Source organism: Panulirus ornatus, chromosome 17, assembly GCF_036320965.1.
Source record: "Panulirus ornatus isolate Po-2019 chromosome 17, ASM3632096v1, whole genome shotgun sequence".
NCBI lineage: Eukaryota > Metazoa > Arthropoda > Malacostraca > Decapoda > Palinuridae > Panulirus > Panulirus ornatus.
Window position 1 is genome coordinate 6,882,614 of NC_092240.1, and position 27,877 is coordinate 6,910,490.

At 42.5% G+C, this 27,877-nt stretch overlaps 2 protein-coding genes across 4 annotated transcripts in view; both read right to left on the bottom strand.

Annotated features, from left to right (window-relative positions):
• The window catches only part of LOC139754532 (uncharacterized), a 93,552-nt gene extending 75,772 nt beyond the window's left edge, over nt 1–17,780 (bottom strand). Inside the window, exon 1 of one of the 3 annotated variants that reach the window (XR_011713901.1) lies at nt 5,317–7,770. The gene's annotated coding sequence lies outside the window, so the exon portion shown is untranslated. Of the gene's footprint in view, nt 1–5,316; nt 7,771–17,653 lie in introns of those variants that run through there. The other 2 variants (XM_071671841.1, XM_071671839.1) reach the window with 2 other exon arrangements.
• The window catches only part of LOC139754535 (cytochrome c oxidase assembly protein COX18, mitochondrial), a 128,955-nt gene extending 102,535 nt beyond the window's left edge, over nt 1–26,420 (bottom strand). Inside the window, exon 1 of the mRNA XM_071671851.1 lies at nt 26,313–26,420. The gene's annotated coding sequence lies outside the window, so the exon portion shown is untranslated. The remainder of the gene's footprint in view (nt 1–26,312) is intronic.
• Nucleotides 26,421–27,877: the final 1,457 nt, after the last annotated feature.

The following is a 27,877-nucleotide window of genomic DNA, read 5'->3' on the forward strand; positions in this document are numbered from 1 at the left end:
AAAAGCAAGCAGGTGATATCTAGCACCACGAATATGAAGATGAAATATACATGAAAGTGTGGAAAGTCTTTACCTGTAGAACATGCACATGACGTTTAAGAGTAAAAACGAACACGTAAGAACAAAAAAGGCAGGTTATGTTTACAAAAACAATCAAAAATGGGGTTTAGTAAACATGAACAAGCATGAGATGTTTATCAGTAAGAATGAAAAAAACAACCGTCAAAATTAGTCAGCCCTCAGAGAAGGCACGCGACGCTTGGTAAAAATGAACAAACATGTTTAGTGCGCATATGAACAAGCACCTGATGTTTAATTAACATAGGCAATCATGTCATGTTTCATAAGTATGACCTAACACATGATATTCGTTGTGAAATAGTACGTGCAATTTAGTAAGGGTGAGCAAGAAAGTGATATGTAGCAAGCATGAACAACCATGTACTGTACAAGCATGTAACGTTTCTTAGGCATTGTTCATTCTTACTAAACACCATATGACTGTTCAGTGTTGCTAAACAATGTTTTTTTTTTTTAAAGCTTAATAAACATTATATGCTTGCTAATGCTTGGTTTTTACGAGGCATGACATGCTCAAGCTTGCTAAGCAGCTCGCTTGATCACTCTTACTAAACATCTCAGATTTTTGTTCATCGAGGTCCTTAGAAAGAATGGACACACAAACAAGCGGGATGTTTACTAAAAATCAAGCGATGTTTAGTAAAAACGAGCAAGCACGAGATACATACATGTCAAGGTTGAACAAGCAGGTGATGTTAAGACCAGGCAAGCATGCTGTGTCCATGCTGTGTTGAATAAGCATGATCCAAGCACGTGAGATCTATTGGGAAAGAACTAACATGTGATGTTTAGCAACCGCGAACGAAACGCGTTCGGCAAACATGGTAAAGCAACATGCAGCAATGTGGCGTATATCAAAACAAATAGTTACAAGTTCAGTAATAACAGATAACAGTGTGATGTTTTGCTGACCACAATATTCACACGTTAAGTAAAGTGTAAGAACGTAATATCATGTAAGCATACATAATCATGGTTTCAAAAGCTCCTAAATAAGCATGTGTTGGCTACGTAGCTTGAATACGTACAAGTAGTTAGGCAACAAAAAACTAACCTTGAAGTTTTTATAGCATGGATAGAAAAAAAAATTATGGTTAAAAAAAAAACACGATACTAAAAACCACAAACAAATGCCTCATATAGCTAAACCAAGTTTTAATTCCCGACATGCGCAAAATGAAGGCCTTAAACACACACCTTGGAAGCATTTATCACCTCTTCCTCCAAGACCACTTCTTCATCCAATCCATGGTTCAACCGTTCCTGTTCCGAGGCCATTCAGACAAAGGATCAAGCATATCGGGTTTGGAAAGATTCTCCTTCCTCTGAACTCCCCATTCAGCTTTTATCACTGTCCATAATCGCTGCAAGCACGTTATCCGTGCGACGAAGCGTTCCTTTATTCAAAGGATGTTGGATAACTTCTCATCGTCATCCACGGATAGGTCTTTCTGGTCTTTAGCTAAGGGCATCTCGAATAACTTCTGTCGCTCTACCTTTCCTTCACTTTTTCGTTGACAAAGCAACTCTCTTTGGTTCCCGTTTCTCCTCTCACACCTCGTTGGATGACTAACATTCTTTCACACCCTAATGCCTCTTCCCGTAACCTCTCCGAACTGTCCGAAATGCGCTTATTTCTCGGAACATAAGCAAGGACTATGGTCCTGATGGAATCCAGCCACATGTGCTATAAAAGAGTGTGCCTCTGAATATGCATCTGTGCTTGCTCGTCCATTCAATTTCTTGCATCTGTGCTTGCTCGTCCGTTCAATTTCTATCTAAAAACCAAAACCTTTCCTTTTCCTTTGAAACATGCTTTGATACATCCCATCTTTAAGGGTGATCGTTATGACCTATCTAACTATCGCCCTACTGTTTTGACATTTACCATTTCCCAAGTCTTTGAATCCCTTAACTCCCGTATCCTTAACATCTCGAAAATAGTAGTCTTCTCTCTGATCACTAGTAAGGCTTCTGTAATGTGAGATCCACTGGTTCGACTTACAAACTGTCCAAGACTAACTTCCAAACTTGACCCCCCCTTGCCCTACGCCGCAATGCTGGTTCACTTACCCTCTTTTGCAAGTACTACTTGGTTTTTGCTCCAGAGAGCTGGCTGCTTGTCTGCTGCTGCGTTACATGATTATTGTGTGACCATCGGCAACTCAAGGGTGGGCCGTTTCGATACCCGCTTCTTCCCTACGCATCAAAGCTTTGAAACTCTCTACCTTCTCATGTCTTTCCCAGTAAGTATGATCTGGCACATTTCAAAAGACAGGTTTTTCACCCTCAAAAATTCGTAAATACTTGCCCTTGTGAATGAAGCTTTAAAAAAATCAACGGTTACTCAACTAGAATCAACAACTTCCACGCAACAACGCAGTACAAATTACAACACACACAAAAAAAAGTCTCAAGCTCTCGAGGTACAAGAAATAAAGAGTGACATGCGGAGGCATTTGACATTTAACGGAAAAAAATCATAAGCGGTGAAGGGTAAACCATAACCAGTTATAACCACCGTTAGGCGAACCGCAGTGAAAGTTACGCCTGGGACAGATGCATTCTTTTTCATGCTAGTATTATAGCAACGGAAATTCTGCATTTTTTAATTATTCATATCAACGGAAATTCTGCTCTCTTAAGCTTTTTATACCAACGGAAGTTCTGTAGGCGTGGAATTGGCAATATTCAAGAGGACAAAGAAGTAGAGCCAGGCATGTGGATTAAAAAGAAAAAAAAAAAAGATCCAGGATAGCTTGTGATGTGTGGGTGTGCAGCTCGCCATGCGGTAAAGCCATGTTATAAGGTAAAACCAGTCGTATGAAAGGGGGAAAACTCGCGACGCGGCAAGATAAATGCTTCTGTTGTTGAGGTTAAACCAGTCCGTGAAGAGGCACAGCTGGCTATGTGGTGAGGTAAAGCCTCTGCTGTTATGATGGAAAATACCTGTAATGAGTGAAGTAAAAACAAATAATGATCAGAAAACTCTTACGTAAGGAAACAATGTTAGCAATGTTACTGGGGTAAAGCTAACGTTTATGTGGCGAGATGAACACAATGATTGGGTGTAAAAATTTTTTTCGCCTATATATATATATATATATATATATATATATATATATATATATATATATATATATATATATATTCTGAGTTTTATTGCCTACAAATGACAATAAATATTGGAGAGAGAGAGAGAGAGAGAGAGAGAGAGAGAGAGAGAGAGAGAGAGAGAGAGAGAGAGAGAGAGAGGAGGGGGGGAAATGGACACCTACCTTCCGGAGAAATATTTTGTCCATGATCCTTGCCCCCCACTTAGCCTGGCCTGAACCCCTTCCCAGTTCTTACCGACCGAATGGCCTTCAAATCAGTGAGTTCCTGTTGCAGGGCTGGGAGCTGGTGGGGACAAACCTGGGCGTGGAAACTCGGAACTGACGAACAATACCGCCATAAACCCGAAATACTGAGCAACAACATCTACGAGTTAACATAAAACCAATTACCACAAGTTTGATGGAAAATGGGGGAACTAAGAGAAAACAAAACTACACTACAAACTACTGATTTAGAGAGCAACACGAACTCACAACACACTTTGCTCCACGGAAACCGACGAGTGTATCACCATAATCATTTCTCAATATTAAGTCATGCTCACAATGTACGAAACATGACTTTTACTCCGTAGACATCCCTTGTACATCTGCATCCTGGGTACCTATACATACCTCACCCATAAGCGTACCCAAGGTGTGGAAACATCCAGCTCACCCTAATGTATGAACTTTTTGCCTTACTTTGCCACTTTAGCTAACTCTAACGTAAAACTCTCTCCTCGTAACACACAAGAAGTAACCACAAATAGTAATTACACTTTCCACAGACAAGCGTGATGGCCATAAACGTACACCTTGGGTGTGTATGTGGCCTTAGATAATCATTTTCAACTGAAAGATATCTGGGTTGTTGGTTAAAACTCAACGAACGCTGACGGAGTTATCGACGTCAGCTGACAGGCCCTCATTATTTGTTTTGGGCCTTCATGGTGTAATGGTTACCGTCAATCACCGTGACTTAACAAGGGCTCTCCCGGATTCAGATCCTACAAGGATTCGAATCCTGGGCGTGGCAGTCAGCCTACACAGAGGTGTTCATTGATTAATGTGCATTTGGATTAGGGTGGCGATTGTGTGTATTATTGGTTAGAAAACGGGGAAACACGAGTGTTACTTAAAAAATCTCTCTCCCTTAATACGAATAGTACACCAATAGTAACCATAAACAGTGCTCATGCCCAATAAACAGGCCATACCTGTCCAATGAGAGAGTAATGGATGACTTTATCACACCCTTGAAGGTCTGAATCCAGTTTGATAAATGAATTTTTTTTAATCCAAAAACAAGAAACCATTAACATTACTCAAGCATGAAACTTGCCAGTAAAAATGTTAAAAAAGTAGTTTTACAGTGCGAGCAGATAAATGGAATAAATTGTGATAAACCTGAACAGAAAGCATACAGAATTGTAAAAAGTTGTATTACAGTAAAATTTAAGCAAATGGACCCCTACGAGTGTTGAATTCACTTCCCGTCCATATGACCACAGTGCCACTACATGCACACCAAGGACACACCAACACAGCACCACTACACACCTGTATAAACCAACACACATCCTCAATACACAACCTCGGTATAAGGTAATAAACACACACACACACAGACACACACACACACACATGGAGAATAAACCCATAACAATAATTACATATACAGTTACCCGACTGATAAACCAAGACTACCTCCAGTATGCTGGGGTATGGACTATATAAAGTACTAGAAATACATGCCCAACAAACCACTCATTTCAACAAACCTACATTACACATCTACATATCCAACTAATCACTCATTAAACCTACATTATGCATCATATCCAACCAATTACTCATCAATAAACCTACATTACATCAACATATCCAACAAATCACCTTAAATAAACCTACACTATACATCAATATATCTAGCAAATCACCACCGTAAATAAACCTACATTATACATCAACTTATCCAACCATTCATCCACACCAATAAACTAACACCATACAAATGTACACACTCGGAAACTTTAGTTTCCCCATTTTATCATATATCCGAACTCCTCTTTCTCTCAATAACAATAATAATAATAATAATAATAATAATAATAATAATAACAATAATGACAGGTACCTGCCACTGTGAGGACTGGCACGTGTCGCTGATCGTCCTAGGTATGCGTCTCAACGCGTCAACAAACGTCCAATGTGACACTTCACTTCCAATTCATCCGTCTTCACATAATAACAAAATATCCATCAGCATCAAATCCAATGGAAACTCGACTTTCAAATCTATCCGTAGGTCCAGTCTTAATTTCCACCCCTGGTAAGTTCACTTGTCAGTGGATATGATAGGGTCGGAGGGGGTAGCGCGGTACCATATCACGCCAGTACACAGACCCGCCAGGGGTAGCGTGACGGTTGCAGACACATACACGGAGCCACGGACGGAGCCACACTGCAGCCTCGCCAGCTTATGTAACCGCCGACACCTACAGTTGCCAACAAGGGATTTCACCGTTCGCGTAAAACAAGATGTGGGCCACGTTTTCCATCCAGGACACAACGTCGCGTCGGCTCGTTACGGTGAAGCAGTTGACCTGCTTTGTCTGTAGTTTGGAAGAAGGACCACTGGTAACGCGAGATCCCATGAAGACCTAATTCTGATTATTTGTTCGTGCCTGACGGATGGGAAATGTTACCCCTCTTAACCAGTGCTTTTGAAATTTTCCCTTTATTCCCAGAATCTATTCCTTTGCCTTGGTTGTTTCAGGGCCTAATCTTCATAGCTGGTGTTTTCACCGGTTCTTACTGCTAGTTCCCTAGCCAGGTATCATTGTGAGTCTTAATAGATGAATCATAGTTCGTTGGTCAAACTAACATTATCGTAGCCCTAAACTAACTTGGGAAATAGTTGCTATGTTGGTTTGCTTGTTGGTGTGTGTATTTGTAGGTTTCCCTTCATACATGCTGTGTCCATTTTTATGAGCAGTGTAAGGCGTGTTTACTCTTGTGCTTTGTGTACGCAGTCACATTTATTTGTAATCCTATATCTGTGTGTGTGGGCGTTATATGTATGTATATGGGTGTGTGTGTGTGTGTGTGTGCTTCAAAGGCACTACCCTCATTTGTGGATGTTTGCATCTTGTGAATAGAACGTATGCACTGTACATATGGGTATATACATAAGATGAGGTACATATACTAGTATAAGATACGGGCGAGCACGAATGTACAAATCTCTCTCTCTCTCTCTCTCTCTCTCTCTCTCTCTCTCTCTCTCTCTCTCTCTCTCTCTCTGTATCCATACATGTTTTGAGGCACCAGTGAGGTTGTGGAAGAGTTACGCCATCTATGGCGCAGAGCCGTTTGGTCTGGGAGAAAGAGGCTGGCTAGACTGGATGGATGCAAGGCCAGCCTGCCTGGGAGAGGCAGCTACAGCTAACCTGGGAGAGGAAAGTTCTACCTGCCTGGGAGAGGAAAGGCGAGACTGCCTGGGAGTAGCGCCAACACTAACACGAAGCAATGCGTTTGCTTGATGAGACGACGCAACAAAGAGGAATGACATTCTGTGTTGAATTATAATCGAACTAGTGCGGTTGGCAACAGCCATCAGCCTTGTCACTGCCCGCCCGGCTCCACCCGCCGTCATTTGCAGTCACAGTCCCTCAGCTTGAAAACGAAAAATGAAAAAGGTCTAAAAATCAATGATAACATCAGCTACAACCAACAACCAACAAGAACGGAACACGACCTAACGTCAAGAGCAAACAACCCAACAGAGCCATCACGTGAGGAACAAAAGCACAAGTAAATAAAACAATCCTCCCGCCCCTACCAGGGCGGGGGGGCATAGCCTCCCCGGGGTATCATTGAAACAAGGCAACGCGCACCAGCCCCCCCACGGAATGTATCGTCACGGCAAGATAACACCGCACAAAATGATAGGACACCTGTGTTTCTGGAATCCTTTGCAAGGCAAGTGGACTCGCACGCACGAATACACGTATATTACTCCCTCTCTTATTCCACACACACACACACACACACACACACACACACAGCGTTGTGCGTAAAAGACTAGCCACAGGGATCAATTGGATGGTTGGTTATTTGACTCCGGCTCATCAACAGCAAAGGGGTCACTGAGGCCGTCTGCGTCAACTTATAGCCACTAACCGAAGAATCATCAACACCTTTTTCAAGCGTTAATCTTCAACCACGTAGTACATACGCATTATGTACTACATGGCTCATGTGAAGGGTTGTACCGTCGCATCCAGGCCGCCTTCAACTCCAACTAGGACAGTGAGCCTCGTCTATCCCTCTCTCTCCGTGAGGTGTGAACCCAGGGAGTATCGACTCGCTACTTCGAAGCTTTCAGCAGTGGCCTGCTGGGGTGAGGGAAGGGGTAACAAGGTGAGGAGAGTATGGTGGCGAGAGAGGATTGCGTTGGTGGATGACACCTTCAGACATCGTAATATTTTACGATGCAAATGTAGATAGGAATAGGGCTGAGGAAAGAGAATGAGATTGATGTTCATCGCAAATTAAGACGTAACTCGCAGCTTGTGCTAAAAGTCTGGATTATCATTCCATGATAATGCAACCCCCCCACCTATAATTAGCACACACACTCACCACACACACACACACAGTCCATATCCTTCCCTCCATCCACAGAATCAAATGTCGCCAACTCGAGGGTGACATTTACACCTGCTGGGTTTGTCGTAAGGGGCAGCTCTTACGACCTATGTAGTAGCTAAGAGGACGCATTTGAACAGCTACTTAACCATTTGATTATCAGCATAATGACCCAGTTATCTGTCAAAGTCTTAAATATAAGGGCTTATGAAAAAGGAATATCATTTTGCAGCACATCATCAACTGTTCCACGTAACGTTTCACAGTTTACAGGCTAGTCTAACAAAAGTATGGTGTTAGCTGCAGGGTGGCGGTGTGCAGAGTGAGATGTGATGTCAGAAGAAGGGCTGGGGTCAGCACCGCACTGGTGCACTCATATGTTGTAGTGAGGAAGTAGCAGAAGTCGTTATGGGAATGTCGATACTGTATTGTGCTGGTGGTTTGGTTTGGTTGCCGTCCGCTGTTTCGTGAAGAAATATAACTTGTGATCCTTGTTGACGTTCGGCAACACCTAAATCATGTTAGCGGCTTTATGTTAAGGAACGTGACTTACAAGAGCTTATCTGATGATTTTAATTATATGCGGGGTATTAATAAGAGACTGTATATCAGCATCGCGTAAGCAAATAAAGAGACTAATAAGATGGGTATGAATAACATAATGCCGATCGGGTTGCCAGATAGCGAACTTTGTGTCATTTTCCCCATGGCTTTGGGTATATTCGAAAAGTTATTTCAAAGCTCATCCCCAAAGCGAAGTTACGTAAAGAGCTCCTCGTAATCTTATCTAAGCTCGATATCTATATGAATCACTCGTGACGACTCCCAGAGAATACGTGACCGACCCCGCAGTGACGACCACCAACACAGAGCCTCACTCCCACCACACTCACGCTCCGTGGACTCCACCACGCCACACCTCCCACCACACTCCTGGAAAAATCCAACCACTGACCTCATTTTTCCTAGCGTCTTATGTTATGCTCCTTAATCAATCCCCAAACATGATCAGCATTACGGGAAACTAATGAAGTTTGCGTAATGAATATAACATCCACGAGAAATGTAGAACCTCGTATGAACACTCATCCATACAGGCTGCAGTCATACACACTAGGATTTTTTTGACGTAAAACTTTATGTTGTGGTGCTCTGTGTATTGTATGTTATATAAGCATCTTTTTATCTATACGGTAATTGCATGTTACGCTGAGTCTTCAACAGGACCATCATGTACAAAGAAATGGTAAAAGAAAACATTCCATCCACTGCTTTGGAACAATTAAGCCACAGTGAAGAAAATTGCAGGGCAGCGAACAGGAAGAAACAAATAGAGTGCTATTAGAGAATGACACCCTGCACGAACGTTGCTATGTAACCTCATCGCTAGTTATCTTAATACATACACACACACACACACACACACACACACACACATACAAATATATATATATATATATATATATATATATATATATATATATATATATTATCCCTGGGGATAGGGGAGAAAGAATACTTCCCACGTATTCCCTGCATGTCGTAGAAGGCGACTAAAAGGGGAGGGAGCGGGGGGCTGGAAATCCTCCCCTCTCGTTTTTTTTATCTTTATTTTCCAAAAGAAGGAAGAGAGAATTGGGCCAGGTGAGGGTATTCCCTCAAAGGCCCAATCCTCTGTTCTTAACGCTACCTCGCTAATGCGGGAAATGGCGAATAGTTTGAAAGAAAGAAAAAAATATATATATAATCCCTGGGATGGGATAGTGGAGAAAGAATACTTCCCACGTATTCCCTACGTGTCGTAGAAGGCGACTAAAAGGGGAGGGAGCAGGGGCCTGGAAATCCTCCCCTCTCGTTTTTAATATTCCAAAAGAAGGAACAGTGAAGGGGGCCAAGTGATGATATTTCCTCTAAGGCTCAGTCCTCTGTTCTTAACGCTACCTCGCTAACGCGGGAAATGGCGAATATGTATTAAAAAAAAAAAAAAAAATATATATATATATATATATATATATATATATATATATATATATATATATATATATATATATATATATATACACACTTCATGCTAGGATAATCAGTCTGAGGCAAGCCCGACACAACATGCTTCAGTTGCCTTTGGTAACCTTCACGCAACGTACTCCTTTCTACCACCCTCACCCCTTCACCTATCCCGCCGCCCACAGTAATTGCACCTCTGGCTGGCACTTACATCATTATCAAGTGATGGGAATCACCATTCGTCAGTAGCTTAATACAAGCCACTTTCATTTACGAGTGTTTATTGTTTCATACTTGGGTCAAGGTAACACCGATACCAGAATCACCGTGTCTACAGTGTTCAAAAGGATGAATGGCGAGGTCTCACGGGCCTTAGCTCAGAGACCGCTTCTGTTTACCCACATTTTAGTTTCGGACTCATCAGGTGATCCTCTCCGGTCCACACACCACGGAGAGGGAGTGACATCGCATGTTGTTAGTTCATCGAAACCGAAGTTCAACATCACATACAATGAGACGTTGGGGATGCTAGTGACGACCTCGACGCGAGAAACAAAACTCTAGAGAATGAGAACTCGGAAGTAGCGACTCGATGACTCCCTGGGTTCACACCTCACGGAAAGACAGGGGTAGGAGCGCTGCTGCCTGTCCCGGTTGGAAGTGGAAGCGGCTGTACAAAACATACACCTGAATATGTCTGCAGATGATGCCAAAGTTATGGGGAAAGGAAACAAATGATACCAAATAAAACTAAAGACTTGGCCATGCGTTACGTAGAGAGAGAGAGAGAGAGAGAGAGAGAGAGAGAGAGAGAGAGAGAGAGAGAGAGAGAGAGAGAGAGAGAGAGAGAGAGTTAAATAGCCAGTATAGGCCAGCGTTACAACTGTCGCCGTTACGTAACGCTTTCCATCATTAGCATTCTTGTCTGTTTACTTCTCATCAGAGTTTTGTGTGTAGTATGAATATTCAAACTCACAGAAATGAACTGTGCTGGACATAATACTTGTCGAATATGCATGAATACGTAACTCTTTTCCTTTTTTTTTTTTTAGCTCAGGAACACTATTTCACATACGGTGTTTCGTCTTTCTGTGGAAATTACGCAAACAGATTCAGTATCAACAAATATTTGCATATTTTGTGACAAAAACAAGTACTTTTAAGTTAACGCTGGCCTGCACGCATATGAGGAAGCATCTTAATATTTACACTGATTTTCATCTTATCTGTATCTTTGAAGATAAATAACTCATCTTAATCCATGATAAACTATAGATTCACCAGTGTAATGGTTTTCCATTGCTGTGAATGTAGTCATTTTGATTTGAAAATAGTTGATTATACACAAACTAACTCTATCGACTACCATTTTCTATGGCATTAGTCGAAATTGATGTATATATATATATATATATATATATATATATATATATATATATATATATATATATATATATATATATATATTATACTTTGTTATCCCTGGGGATAGGGGAGAAAGAATACTTCCCACGTATTCCCTGCGTGTCGTAGAAGGCGACTAAAATAATACTTGTCGAATATGCATGAATACGTAACTGGAAATCCTCCCCTCTTGTTTTGTTTTTTAATTTTTCAAAAGAAGGAACAGAGAAGGGGGCCACGTGAGGATATTCCCTCAGAGGCCCAGTCCTCTGTTCTTAACGCTACCTTGCTAACGCGGGAAATGGCGAATAGTTTGAAAGAAAAGAAAGAATATTATACTTTGTATCTCGCGTTAGCGAGGTAGCGCAAGGAAACACGAAAGAATGGTCCAACCCACCCACATACACATGTATACACATAAACGCCCACACACGCACATATACAAACCTATACATTTCAACGTATAGATACATATACATACACAGACATATACATATATACACAGGTACATATTCATACATGCTGCCTTCATCCATTCCGCCGCCACCCCGCCAGACATGAAACAGCACCCCCCCCCCTTCCCCCGGTTGTGCGCGAAGTAGTCATAGGAAAAGACAACAAAGGCCACATTCGTTCACACTCAGTCTCTAGCTGTCATCTGTAATGCACCGAAACCCCAGCTCCTTTTCCACATCCAGGCCCCACAAAACTTTCCATGGTTTACCCCAGACGCTTGACATGCCCTGGTTCAATCCATTTGCAGCACGTCGACCCCGCTATACCACATCGTTCCAATTCACTCTATTCCTTGCAAGCCTTTCACCTCCTATATGTTCAGGCCCCGATCACTTAAAGTCTTTTACACTCCATCCTTCCACCTCCAATTTGGTCTCCCACTTCTCGTTCCCTCCATCTCTGACACATATATCCTCTTTGTCAATCTTTCCTCACTCATTCTCTCCATGTGACCAAACCATTTCAATACACCGTCTTCTGCTCTCTCAACCACACTTTTTCTTACCACACATCTCTCTTACCTTTTCATTGCTTACTTGATCAAACCACCTCACACCACATATTGTCCTCAAACATCTCATTTCCAACACATCCACCACCCACCCTCCGTACAACCTTATCTATAGCCCATGCCTCACAACCATATAACATTGTTGGAACCACTATTCCTTCAAACATTGTTCGCTGATGATACAGCGCTGTTGGTTGATTCATGTAAGAAACTGCAGAATCTGGTGACTGAGTTTGGCAAAGTGTGTGAAAGAAGAAAGTTAAGAGTAAATGTGAATAAGAGCAAGGTTATTAGGTACAGTAGGGTTGAGGGTCAAGTCAATTGGGAGGTAAGTTTGAATGGAGAAAAAATGGAGGAAGTAAAGTGTTTTAGATATCTGGGAGTGGATCTGGCAGCGGATGGAACCATGGAAGCGGAAGTGAATCATAGGGTGGGAAGGGGGCGAAAATCCTGGGAGCCTTGAAGAATGTGTGGAAGTCGAGAACATTATCTCGGAAAGCAAAAATGGGTATGTTTGAAGGAATAGTGGTTCCAACAATGTTGTATGGTTGCGAGGCGTGGGCTATGGATAGAGTTGTGCGCAGGAGGGTGGATGTGCTGGAAATGAGATGTTTGAGGACAATGTGTGGTGTGAGGTGGTTTGATCGAGTAAGTAATGTAAGGGTAAGAGAGATGTGTGGAAATAAAAAGAGCGTGGTTGAGAGAGCAGAAGAGGGTGTTTTGAAATGGTTTGGGCACATGGAGAGAATGAGTGAGGAAAGATTTACCAAGAGGATATATGTGTCGGAGGTGGAGGGAACGAGGAGAAGTGGGAGACCAAATTGGAGGTGGAAAGATGGAGTGAAAAAGATTTTGAGTGATCGGGGCCTGAACATGCAGGAAGGTGAAAGACGGGCAAGGAATAGAGTGAATTGGATCGATGTGGTATACCGGGCTTGACGTGCTGTCAGTGGATTGAATCAGGGCATGTGAAGCGTCTGGGGTAAACCATGGAAAGCTGTGTGGGGCCTGGATGTGGAAAGGGATCTGTGGTTTCGGGCATTATTGCATGACAGCTAGAGACTGAGTGTGAACGAATGTGGCCTTTGTTGTCTTTTCCTAGCGCTACCTCGCACACATTAGGGGGGAGGGGGATGGTATTCCATGTGTGGCAGGGTGGCGATGGGAATGTATAAAGGCAGACAGTGTGAATTGTGTGCATGGGTATATATGTATGTGTCTGTGTGTGTATATATATGTGTACATTGAGATGTATAGGTATGTATATTTGCGTGTGTGGACGTGTATGTATATACATGTGTATGGGGGTGGGTTGGGCCATTTCTTTCGTCTGTTTCCTTGCGCTACCTCGCAAACGCGGGAGACAGCGATAAAGCAAAATAAAATATATATATATATATATATATATATATATATATATATATATATATATATATATATATATATATATATATATATATATATATGTTCTGGAAGGAGGTAAATAAAGTGCGTAAGACAAGGGAGCAAATGGGAACTTCAGTGAAGGGCGCAAATGGGGAGGTGATTACAAGTAGTGGTGATGTGAGAAGGAGATGGAGTGAGTATTTTGAAGGTTTGTTGAATGTGTTTGATGATAGAGTGGCAGATATAGGGTGTTTTGGTCGAGGTGGTGTGCAAAGTGAGAGGGTTAGGGAAAATGATTTGGTAAACAGAGAAGAGGTAGTGAAAGCTTTGCGGAAGATGAAAGCCGGCAAGGCAGCAGGTTTGGATGGTATTGCAGTGGAATTTATTAAAAAAAGGGGGTGACTGTATTGTTGACTGGTTGGTAAGGTTATTCAATATATGTATGACTCATGGTGAGGTGCCTGAGGATTGGCGGAATGCGTGCATAGTGCCATTGTACAAAGGCAAAGGGGATAAGAGTGAGTGCTCAAATTACAGAGGTATAAGTTTGTTGAGTATTCCTGGGAAATTATATGGGAGGGTATTGATTGAGAGGGTGAAGGCATGTACAGAGCATCAGATTGGGGAAGAGCAGTGTGGTTTCAGAAGTGGTAGAGGATGTGTGGATCAGGTGTTTGCTTTGAAGAATGTATGTGAGAAATACTTAGAAAAGCAAATGGATTTGTATGTAGCATTTATGGATCTGGAGAAGGCATATGATAGAGTTGATAGAGATGCTCTGTGGAAGGTATTAAGAATATATGGTGTGGGAGGAAAGTTGTTAGAAGCAGTGAAAAGTTTTTATCGAGGATGTAAGGCATGTGTACGTGTAGGAAGAGAGGAAAGTGATTGGTTCTCAGTGAATGTAGGTTTGCGGCAGGGGTGTGTGATGTCTCCATGGTTGTTTAATTTGTTTATGGATGGGGTTGATAGGGAGGTAAATGCAAGAGTTTTGGAAAGAGGGGCAAGTATGAAGTCTGTTGGGGATGAGAGAGCTTAGGAAGTGAGTCAGTTGTTGTTCGCTGATGATACAGTGCTGGTGGCTGATTCATGTGAGAAACTGCAGAAGCTGGTGACTGAGTTTGGTAAAGTGTGTGGAAGAAGAAAGTTAAGAGTAAATGTGAATAAGAGCAAGGTTATTAGGTACAGTAGGGTTGAGGGTCAAGTCAATTGGGAGGTGAGTTTGAATGGAGAAAAACTGGAGGAAGTGAAGTGTTTTAGATATCTGGGAGTGGATCTGGCAGCGGATGGAACCATGGAAGCGGAAGTGGATCATAGGGTGGGGGAGGGGGCGAAAATTCTGGGAGCCTTGAAAAATGTGTGGAAGTCGAGAACATTATCTCGGAAAGCAAAAATGGGTATGTTTGAGGGAATAGTGGTTCCAACAATGTTGTATGGTTGCGAGGCGTGGGCTATGGATAGAGATGTGCGCAGGAGGATGGATGTGCTGGAAATGAGATGTTTGAGGACAATGTGTGGTGTGAGGTGGTTTGATCGAGTAAGTAACGTAAGGGTGAGAGAGATGTGTGGAAATAAAAAGAGCGTGGTTGAGAGAGCAGAAGAGGGTGTTTTGAAGTGGTTTGGGCACATGGAGAGGATGAGTGAGGAGAGATTGACCAAGAGGATATATGTGTCGGAGGTGGAGGGAACGAGGAGAAGAGGGAGACCAAATTGGAGGTGGAAAGATGGAGTGAAAAAGATTTTGTGTGATCGGGGCCTGAACATGCAGGAGGGTGAAAGGAGGGCAAGAAATAGAGTGAATTGGAGTCATGTGGTATACAGGGGTTGACGTGCTGTCAGTGGATTGAAGCAAGGCATGTGAAGCGTCTGGGGTAAACCATGGAAAGCTGTGTAGGTATGTATATTTGCGTGTGTGGACGTGTGTATGTACATGTGTATGGGGGGGGGGGGGTTGGGCCATTTCTTTCGTCTGTTTCCTTGCGCTACCTCGCAAACGTGGGAGACAGCGACAAAGTATAAAAAAAAAAAAAAAAATATATATATATATATATATATATATATATATATATATATATATATATATATATATATATATATATAAGTCGTTGGAGATCACTCCAGAACCGTGCACACTCGTTGCTTGTACATATATAGACCTTGAGAGTCACTATTCGATCCCTACTATTAGACTCGGATCTCGGCCACTGTACGGGACAGGGCGCCATTACTATTAGACTCGCCAGGTCTGCGTACGCCCGACCTCCATCCGCCCTCATTCATGACTGATGCCACCACCTTCAAGTCACGTAGGCGACGTGTCGTCAAGTTTGGGTTACCATAGGCACGACGGAATGAACGTCTTGCTCAAGGAATTAATTGCAAGGAAATGGATATATAAAACTGATTCATAGCCTAAGTTCGCTTTTCCTTATAAAAATGGAACTACGATACGAATGAGGGATATCAAGGAAAAATGTTTAATAATGGAGCGATGTTGCAATGCAAAAGGGTAAGGTAACGTCCTTTGGTCCATTGTTAAGTCACATTCAGTATGGTGTTAGTGAAGCGGTCACATAAGGGGTTTAGTATGGTAATCATAATTCACTGTTTTGGACATGATTGGCTTTTAACGTACGGGTGGAGGGAAGGCGTAAGTAATGGGAAAGTCGAGTATATCAATGGCATTAGGATACAAGCCTGCATATTATGGACTCAAGCTCTGATGGGTCCGGCTAATGTTATGTTAACAGTTTTGAGACATTTGACCATATATGTCACGTACACCATTGCCGGCTGGATGAAAATATCAAGAAGAAACCTTGTTATGCCGCGGGTTGTGGAACTTGTGATAAGTGTTGTATGTCTAATAGATGATTAAAAGAGTCGTTTACCATCCTAGTGCACAACATGTTAATTATGACTTGGCTCACAATGGAGACGGCAACTCCTGGAGTTAGACACTGTGACAATGTAAATTCCCCAGCCTTCACGGGCTAGGCTTTGGTGTGGCCAAACGAGCGGAAAATTATTCATTAGCAGCAAACATAATCCTCGCTATGTGAACAGCTCGCCTGCTGCTTTCTTCTTAACCCACATTTCGATGTCTAGCCTTTCAAATTCTTCCGTTCATCGTTAAAAAAAAAAAATCATCTTCACATCAGTCTATCTTTCTACATTTATATTTCATTACCCCGCGGACTCATAGAAATATACTTGATCGCGCTCAATTGTGATCCTTTCCAATATATATATATATATATATATATATATATATATATATATATATATATATATATATATATATATATAACCGGACTTCGTCTGCAAGAGGTATGTACATCGCATGTGAAAAACTTGTCACCTTTGGCGAGTACACAGACAGACTCGTCTGTGAACCACTCACCCCGAATTGGACCACATTTTCTTGCTATTGAAGGAAGCGCAGCCTAAGGATACACTGTGCTCGAGAAGAAGATCCTCGGTAACACGAGAACTTTTTTGTTGTTGTTGTATAACGAGGTCCTGGGGTAATCATCTCTCTCTCTCTCTCTCTCTCTCTCTCTCTCTCTCTCTCTCTCTCTCTCTCTCTCTCTCTCTCTCTCTCTCTAAAGTAACCGGGGTAAACCATGGAAAGGACTGTGGGGTCTGGTTGTAGGTAGGGGTTTAAAAAAAAAAAAAAGTGAAAATAGAAGTAATAAACAATCGCTACCACAAAAAAAAAAAAATCACTGACCTTTATCTATTAGTGTTGCTGGTCAGTCATGAGTGTCAAGGGGGCCCATGAGCCATAGCTTCAATCAGACCTCTACATCGAGACGTTAAGTGACCGCATTAGGCCGCCGTACGGCCAAGTCTACCGTGACCACTGACTTTCCTGTAGGCTTGTGGTAAAGGCCAATAAACATTCTTACCCTTAATATCTAAATCTAATAACAGAGGTCGAAGTAATGTGGCGTGCAGCATCGTAACACATCTGCCGTGACAGCGAAGTACGACTCACCTGGGCTGTGTGATAAATGTTACCGTTACGGCCCCCGGGACGAAGCAAGCTGCACTGCAAGTTATTTCCGTGTTGATCTGGTAGCAATAGACCCAACCCTGACCTTTTTATCTGTTCTGGGTAATGCGGGATGCCATTTGTTATATAACCAAGGCGATTATCTCAGTTCCCCCCGGTTATGATTACTCCACTAACTTTTTTTTTTCACTTGTCCACACTCGACGCATTCTCGTCGTGTCTTTAAATTGTCACGTTTCTCCCAGTATTTTCTTTCTTAGACGCAACGAATGTTTTAATTTACAAGTTAATCCAGTAGGGGACTTGCTGTGGACGATGAAAGCTCTGGTGATTACAAACTTACGATCTAGATACAAACTGTGAAAGAAATTAAACTCTACATTACGTCTTGTATTCTTACAACCTGATACTTTACTCGCTACTAACTGAACAATTTTAAGAGAATACCTTTAATGGACTTCCGTGGCGAGGTAGCGCCAGGAAACTGACGAAGAATAGCCCATCCGCTCATACACACACACACACACACTATATATATATATATATATATATATATATATATATATATATATATATATATATATATATATATATGTGTGTGTGTGTGTGTGAAAGAAGAAAGTTAAGAGTAAATGTGAATAAGAGCAAGGTTATTAGGTACAGTAAGGTTGAGGGTCAAGTCAACTGGGAGGTGAGTTTGAATGGAGAAAAACTGGAGGAAGTGAAGTGTTTTAGATATCTGGGAGTGGATCTGGCAGCGGATGGAAACATGGAAGCGGAAGTGGATCATAGGATGGGGGAGGGGGCGAAAATTCTGGGAGCCTTGAAGAATGTGTGGAAGTCGAGAACATTATCTCGGAAAGCAAAAATGGGTATGTTTGAAGGAATAGTGGTTCCAACAATGTTGTATGGTTGCGAGGCGTGGACTATGGATAGAGTTGTGCGCAGGAGGATGGATGTGCTGGAAATGAGATGTTTGAGGACAATGTGTGGTGTGAGGTGGTTTGATCGAGTAAGTACCGTAAGGGTAAGAGAGATGTGTGGAAATAAAAAGAGCGTGGTTGAGAGAGCAGAAGAGGGTGTTTTGAAATGGTTTGGTCACATGGAGAGAATGAGTGAGGAAAGATTGACCAAGAGGATATATGTGTCGGAGGTGGAGGGAACGAGGAGAAGAGGGAGACCAAATTGGAGGTGGAAAGATGGAGTGAAAAAGATTTTGTGTGATCGGGGCCTGAACATGCAGGAGGGTGAAAGGAGGGCAAGGAATAGAGTGAATTGGAGCGATGTGGTATACCGGGGTTGACGTGCTGTCAGTGGATTGAATCAAGGCATGTGAAGCGTCTGGGGTAAACCATGGAAAGCTGTGTAGGTATGTATATTTGCGTGGTTGGACGTATGTATATACATGTGTATGGGGGTGGGTTGGGCCATTTCTTTCGTGTTTCCCTGAGCTACCTCGCAAACGCGGGAGACAGCGACAAAGCAAAAAAAAAAAAAAAAAAAAAAAAAATATATATATATATATATATATATATATATATACACACTATATATATATATATATATATATATATATATATATATATATATATATATTTTTTTTTTTTTTTTTATACTTTGTCGCTGTCTCCCGCGTTTGCGAGGTAGCGCAAGGAAACAGACGAAAGAAATGGCCCAACCCCCCCCCCCCCCATACACATGTACATACACACGTCCACACACGCAAATATACATACCTACACAGCTTTCCATGGTTTACCCCAGACGCTTCACATGCCTTGATTCAATCCACTGACAGCACGTCAACCCCTGTATACCACATCGCTCCAATTCACTCTATTCCTTGCCCTCCTTTCACCCTCCTGCATGTTCAGGCCCCGATCACACAAAATCTTTTTCACTCCATCTTTCCACCTCCAATTTGGTCTCCCTCTTCTCCTCGTTCCCTCCACCTCCGACACATATATCCTCTTGGTCAATCTTTCCTCACTCATTCTCTCCATGTGCCCAAACCATTTCAAAACACCCTCTTCTGCTCTCTCAACCACGCTCTTTTTATTTCCACACATCTCTCTTACCCTTACGTTACTTACTCGATCAAACCACCTCACACCACACATTGTCCTCAAACATCTCATTTCCAGCACATCCATCCTCCTGCGCACAACTCTATCCATAGCCCACGCCTCGCAACCATACAACATTGTTGGAACCACTATTCCTTCAAACATACCCATTTTTGCTTTCCGAGATAATGTTCTCGACTTCCACACATTTTTCAAGGCTCCCAAAATTTTCGCCCCCTCCCCCACCCTATGATCCACTTCCGCTTCCATGGTTCCATCCGCTGCCAGATCCACTCCCAGATATCTAAAACACTTCACTTCCTCCAGTTTTTCTCCATTCAAACTCACCTCCCAATTGACTTGACCCTCAACCCTACTGTACCTAATAACCTTGCTCTTATTCACATTTACTCTTAACTTTCTTCTTCCACACACTTTACCAAACTCAGTCACCAGCTTCTGCAGTTTCTCACATGAATCAGCCACCAGCGCTGTATCATCAGCGAACAACAACTGACTCACTTCCCAAGCTCTCTCATCCCCAACAGACTTCATACTTGCCCCTCTTTCCAGGACTCTTGCATTTACCTCCCTAACAACCCCATCCATAAACAAATTAAACAACCATGGAGACATCACACACCCCTACCGCAAACCTACATTCACTGAGAACCAATCACTTTCCTCTCTTCCTACACGTACACATGCCTTACATCCTCGATAAAAACTTTTCACTGCTTCTAACAACTTGCCTCCCACACCATATATTCTTAATACCTTCCACAGAGCATCTCTATCAACTCTATCATATGCCTTCTCCAGATCCATAAATGCTACATACAAATCCATTTATATATATATATATATATATATATATATATATATATATATATATATATATATATATATATATATATATATATATATATATGATGGAGATTACAATTGAGCGTGTGATCAAGTATATTGCTTATGAATCCACGGAGGAATGAAACACGATAAATTCCCAGGTGCACTTTCGTGTAATAATCACATCATCAGGGGAGATACAAGAAAGAAATATAACAATCTCGATGTACAACGAAGAGACGTAGCTAGGACACCATTTGGTGACAAGTGACTACCCGAATGAAGGTCTGGTGCGTTAAGTTTACAAACTCTATCAACAATAAAGCTATCCATTTCATATAGGCCTTCACTAATATCAATGTTACAATTCTTTGTGCATTTAACAACAGAAGATTCAATGATTCTCGTGGTACAAGAGTTAGAGTTGACAGCTGAGATGGCATTACTCCAGTCAATACAATTATCATAATTCTAACATGATTAAACAAGGCATTTGATTCTTGTCTTGTTCTTATACTATATTCATGCTGCTTAAGTCTAACAGAAAGATCCTTACCAGTCTGCCCAACACAAAACTTATCACAGTTTCTAACAAGTACTCTATAAATGAATGCTGCGATAAGAGAGAGAGAGAGAGAGAGAGAGAGAGAGAGAGAGAGAGAGAGAGAGAGAGAGAGAGAGAGAGAGAGAGAGATTATTTATATCTAAAACCATCTAATAAGAGAAAATGAGTCAGGTTGTCTACATCATTTTAGGGATGGATTTTACTAATGCCCCAAATAGCGAAACTCGGCCAACAAAAGACGCAATAACGAGAGCAACTAAAACACTTACTGACAACAGTTATATGAGCAAGCGGGAAAACAATCACTGTTACATCAAACACAATAACTTTAAAAAAAACAAAAAAAACCAACGCTCGTTAGCGGATCCAATGTCTTCTTCAGCATCACTAGTCGACTGACTGGCCTTGGGACTGGATGCTCCTAAGCCATGTCAAACGCATCTTCGAAGACTACACCCTCGACACTGACTTGGGTTATACTAAAGACCTGGGTTCGGATCTTTACTGTCTGGAAAGAATGACAAGAAAAACACTACGAAGAAACTGAGCCAGTGTTCCCTAGCCACAGGCATTAAAAATATTAGTATGGAACAACAAGGGTACGAGACACAATCATGAATGAGTAACATCACAATGGCCAAACACGCAGTGAAAACGTGTATAGTTCAAGGATTATGTTAATCGCCTGAATAACATGTTCAAGACTGGTGGTGATACCAGCACGTAGACGGCCTCAATGACCCTGTCAGTCGCTAAGGCCTAAAGCCCAAATACACAACTTACCAGTAAGTCATTTGCATGTAAACAGAGGTACAATAGCACTGGTTATTTTGCCGACTAAGCAGCACCAGTAAGGTCAAACTACTGATTATTTCTCTTACTTGATCTACGGACGTTTCCTATGGAATTAGAGATTTTTGCAGAAAATATCTGGTTTCATACAAATATCAATTCTGCTTAGAGAAAAGATCAGTTTTAATGGCACGAAAAGTCCTTCAGGATCGCGGGAGAATGTATGGTCGTCGCGATCTCGAAATCTCGTTTGAATGTGAAGGTTCAATCGATCACATCAACCCACCTTACCTTGCCCGGGAAGCTCCTGCATCCAGCTCCCAAACCCTAGCCTATCCTTGTTGGCATCAAGGAAGATACACAAAGTCGAAGATAAAAACTAGTTGTCTCTAAATAACCTTCGATTCATCGGTGCCGACTAGTCAGCAAGCAAAAAAAAAAAAAAAAACCAGTACAACGCAACATTAGTAGAAATAAGATACCTGCGGAACACCATATCAACAAAACACATAACAGCACAAACATGGAAGTCAACAGTGGTCATCACGCGGGAACATCAACAAAAACAGTCATACATGCCGCCCTGGAGGTTAGTGTTGCACCGTGCGGTTTACACCTGTATCAGCCTCCCGATGATTAGACTCCGCATCTCATCGTCACAGCCCATGTGGCTCAGAGATCATCCAGCAGGGGAGGTGTATTATCTCTCTGGTGTCAGCGGGTCTTGCGGTTTCAACGCCGAGTCCAGGCTTCTGACCGCCCGGCCCACGATGATCCCACACAGAAAACGTCGCCTGCTAGGATAACGGCTCTGTGTTCCCAGCGACTGAAGTGACTCCTAATTGTTTTTAACGACCAAACGCGATTTTTTTTCTTGGATATTTTATTATTTATTTACAACTAACGCCCAGGGACCAATATCTATGAGAGAGTCGTGGTGTTACCCACGACCTCTTTCTAAAGCCTTCTGCAAGCTCAAGGCTGCACTACCTGCAGTAGAAGGGGAATGTAGCCTCCTTTGTAATGAGACTGTAATCCCAGCGATACATCCTCGCCAAAAGTAACATTTCTCTTGCAACAACATCCATCCTATTAACCCTATTTACAAAAAAAAAAAAAAAAAGAAAACCAGCTTCATACTTCAGCAACGTATATTTACAGATCCCACTACCCCCGTATTATACACGATATTGACAAATTACATACACACAGTAATGACTCACCAAGCACTAAAACAACAGCTCTCCCGACCCAGGTTTAACCTCCATCCCACCCGACACAAACACATCCATCTCAAACTACGTTCTCCAGTCATTGTAAGAGTTGTGCTTGTTTCCAACTGCTGGTCACCAACCCGTCTATCGAAACACGACAAAACACCAACTCGTCACACCAGCGGACCCCATTATCTGTTCAAGATGCAACTTCCACACCGAACGCTTATTCCTTGATTGCCCTGTGACTCACGTGAGTCACACAGACATAATCACCACACTTAACCTGTGGTCTCGCCGTGGTGGAGAGGACGCGACCAGCTTCTTGCGTTACCGGATCCCGCCTGCTTGTGGTTATTCCGCGAAATGAGGAGTCACCTTCTACGAGGTTATATCATTTCCCCTGCAACTGATCTCAGCGCAGTTCTAAGGCAGCAGGAGACCTTGAAGAACGGTTTCATAATAATAATAATAATAATAATAATAATAGGAAGAAGAAGAAGAAGAAGAAGAAGAAGAGAGAGAGAGAGAGAGAGAGAGAGAGAGAGAGAGAGAGAGAGAGAGAGAGAGAGAGAGAGAGAGAGAGAGAGAGAGAGAGAGAGAGAGAGATCACAAGGTAAGAGTAACTATCAGTCACGAAAAATTAGTTTAGCCCACTTCCAACATATCTCTCAGGACCCGCCTTCTGTCGTCAAGCTGAGGCGACATCAAAAATTAAGGTCGAGCGCTCAGTCGTATGCAAAACTGCACCAGGTCGGCCTCCATCCGTCCGTCATAATAACAGTTAAGATCTTACGCCTACCACCTACGGAGGGTTGCTGCCAAGACGCCCGCTGCCTGTCGCCCAAGCTATCATACAGCATGAGTGGTGAGGAAGAGCTGTGTGGTTCAGCTGCGTCTCATCACATAATGAGTACCTCACTAGCTTTCTCGTCTGTCCAGTCACACGTGTGGACCCAGAGAGAAAATTCATATTCGGCGAGGCTGTATCATCGTCAGTGGATGAAAAGAAGTACAACTTCGTCGGAAAACGACTGGAGCGCAGCCTCGATGCTGCAGCAGGAGCCCATTAAAAGGCGTCCTGAGATTGAGTAGTTAAAGAATTATATTTGTTCGGCACAAAGGTGACATATGGCACAGCGCTTGTGAGCATAGCACCGATATACAACCTACACGCAATAAGCGAGCCACTCCTCTCACATGCACCTACTCGGTTCTATGTGGAGCACAGCAAACAAACCTATGGGGCCTGTTCAAGGTAGGAGAAAGTAGCTTGCAAAGTCCTCCCAGGGTTCAGTGCTGGGACCACTCCCGTTCAACCCTAATACGAGCTAAGTTACGAACATCGGAAAGCGATGAAGACAGACCGGACTTTGACCGGCATAAATGGGGCAAAGAAGTTACGCGATTTACCCCAGATATATCTCCGAGTCGCTCTCACGCCTAACCTACAGAAAGAGAATCATAATAAGAGGGTTGTGGGTGGGGGGAAAAAAAAGCAAGCTAGATCTTGGTCAATGCCAAGTTGCTCATACGTACGTGGATAGGAAAACGTACAAAAAACATAACTATGAAGTATGGTCACTCCAAACTATGATATGCATCAGCAACAAGGTTTTCTCACCTTACGAAACACGAGAGCTATTAGAGAAAGTCTAAAGGAACGCGAACGCGTCCAGGATGGTGTTTGAATACTGGAGACTGAGCCTGCAGAAGAGAACAAGGAAGCGCTTGTACGACCCTCACTGGAGGGGAAGCGAGAAAGTATTGGCAACTTTCAGTCCCTTGAAGGCCACAATGACGTAAACACCGACCAATTCCGTGAAATCCTAAGGAACTACACCAGAAAGTACATAAGGAAACTAACATGAAATAAGCGTCAATTAACATTACCATAGCAATTAAGTATCATCCACTGCTCCAGACCACAAGGGTAGAGGTAAAGGCACTGGGAAGTTCAAAACTTTAGTACCACATAAGTCAGAGGTTTGTCTCACGAGGGCAAAGTTCCTTTAGCAAATGCAAGAATTTGGTGCACACACACACACACACATTCTCAGCCGAATGGCTGCCCAAATTCAATAAACCGATATTCATTTACTTGTCTATAGACTTATATGCAACCACACGGGTCTCCGTGGTGTAATGGTTAGTGTTATGAGACTGAGTTAACACGGATCCACCTGGAGTCGTGCTCTCTTTGGTCTTGGAAACAACAGTCAGCCTACACCCAGGCCAGGAGTTTATTCTTCGGGGAGGTTGGTAAATAAATGGATAACCAGCTCAAGTTGGTGTGTGTGTGTGTGTGTGTGTGTGTGTACGTGTATACACACATGGCACATATATGTAAGGTTAAGAGGCGGGGCATTAGAAGTGTACAACTCTCTTCTCGTAACTCGCTCCTTGTATATCAACTGTTCTATATTTCATTCCTGTATCTCCCCTGATGATGTGTTCATAACACGAAAGTGCTATTGGGAACTTATCGTGTTTCATTTTCCCGTGGTTCAACCGCATATATATATATATATATATATATATATATATATATATATATTTTTTTTTTTTTTTTCATACTATTCGCTATTTCCCGCGATAGCGAGGTAGCATTAAGAACAGAGGACTGGGTCTTTGAGGGACTATCCTCACCTGGCCCTCTCCTCTGTTCCTTCTTTTGGAAAATATATATATATATATATATACATATATATATATATATATATATTGTCACGAACTTCTGGCGAGGACGTCAATTACTTGTCACTATCCTAGCATGGTCGTCTCTATCTATTACGCACACTGGATAACGCTATCTTGACGTTATGGGATGAAAGTAAACACCAGGGTTAAATTAACATACAATACAAGAAATAGAGTAAAAGATAACAAAGCACATTAATCGGGTACAAACACTTTCGTTAACACTTAACATTCCATATTCCTCATTCTACATTCCAGGTAAGATTTCAAACCAGATCTCTCTCCTTTATGACAAGTTGACTATAAAAGCACGATACAAGACACTTATTCGTTGGGCAATTCTATGACAAGTTATGATACATTATTACACTCAGACCTGACGTGACACAGTTTAACACCTTACAATCTAGTGCAGCGGTGGCTACGGGGTTCGAGACAAGGAAATCCTACATTACCTCTCTGGGCACGGGACTGCTGAAGGAATCTGCAGCAGGACTATCGTCTGAGCCTTTGTCTGAAGTAACAGCCAGGCGGGAACAACTAGCCACGCCTTGACCCGCCAGCTACGGCTACGATAGGTCGGAATGACCACAATTACCCTTGATTGGCCAAAAGACTGATTGTCAGGCCCTCATCCCGACGTGATTGGCTGGAGGAGGCTTAAGGTCCCGCCCTCATACTGTCTACTGGTCCAGCCCTGCGTCTCTGATGACACAGCTAAGATGGGTGGGCGAACTTTCCCAGGCTTGACCTCGTGGCTGACCCCGGGTCACTTGACCATGGGACCTGAGAAGTAATTAGCGGTCGATGGCGACATGCCTCGCTAATCCTTGCCACCTGACTTGAGGTGTGTGAAATCAGAGATACACGTGGTACCGGTCGAGGAATCTCTTGGGACCTCCCAGGTCACCACGTAGCTTATCTAAGCATTCACATTCTCTATCATAAACACAACGGACATATATATATATATATATATATATATATATATATATATATATATATATATATATATATATATACATATTATCAATAGTACCATCATTCATAATTACATAAGTTGTTTTGACGTGCTGGTTGCACACACTATGTCGCCGGCACTACAAGCATATGTTGCTCACGCGGTGCAGAAGCTCGATACGGTAGTTTGCTGCCAGCGATACGTCTGCGTGCCGTGAGAACTGCTTGGCTTGGATAGCGGAGGACTGCAGGCAACGAGATCAGCTAAAAGTATTAGGATGTAGAGAGCAACAACCTAGGGAGGTAGTTACTGTCCGTCACTTGAAGTGATGCCCGGGACAATCTTACACCCTTCACGTCAGCAGGCACCATCTGCCCAAGGAAAAACCACACTCCTGATTCTGGAGTGTCGAAGCGATACACGGAACCAGGTTGTTACAGAAGCAGCATTAAGGAAGCCCTACCCTCCCGACTTCAGCGTGTTTTTAAGCGTTGGCTGGAAATCGTGCACCCTCCGAGTTACTAGGCTGTAAAAAGCAACCGTCCAAAAAGTACGACCAACTTGACTATAGAGTGCTGAAACGATGACTGAAACCATCTTATATAATAACCCTCCGTGTCAGTAGGTTGTAAACAGCAGCTGATCGTGGAAGTATCACTTAACCTAACCTGGAAGTGAAGTGATGCCCCGGATCCATCTTGCACCTTCCGTGTCACTAGGTTTTAGACAGCAACTGCCTACGAGATATTGTCGTCCTGACAATTGATGCCGGGAACCATAATACACTTTTTTCATAAATACTAAGATATTCAACCAAACATTATCTTTTCCCTACCACATTCCTTACTAAGATACTGGACCAGGCAATATCTTTTTCATATTATATTCCTACCTTTTTTCGTTTTGTTTTCTGAGGTGTTTGTTTCGACCTCTTCCTCAGAAAACCCAGTGTTCTTTTCTCTTACTTTGTGCCATAGTCTCATTCAGTGCCTGATCTCGACGAGGACTTTTATCCTAGCTAGAACCCGTGACGAAAATTTTGGGCCAAAACATATGAGG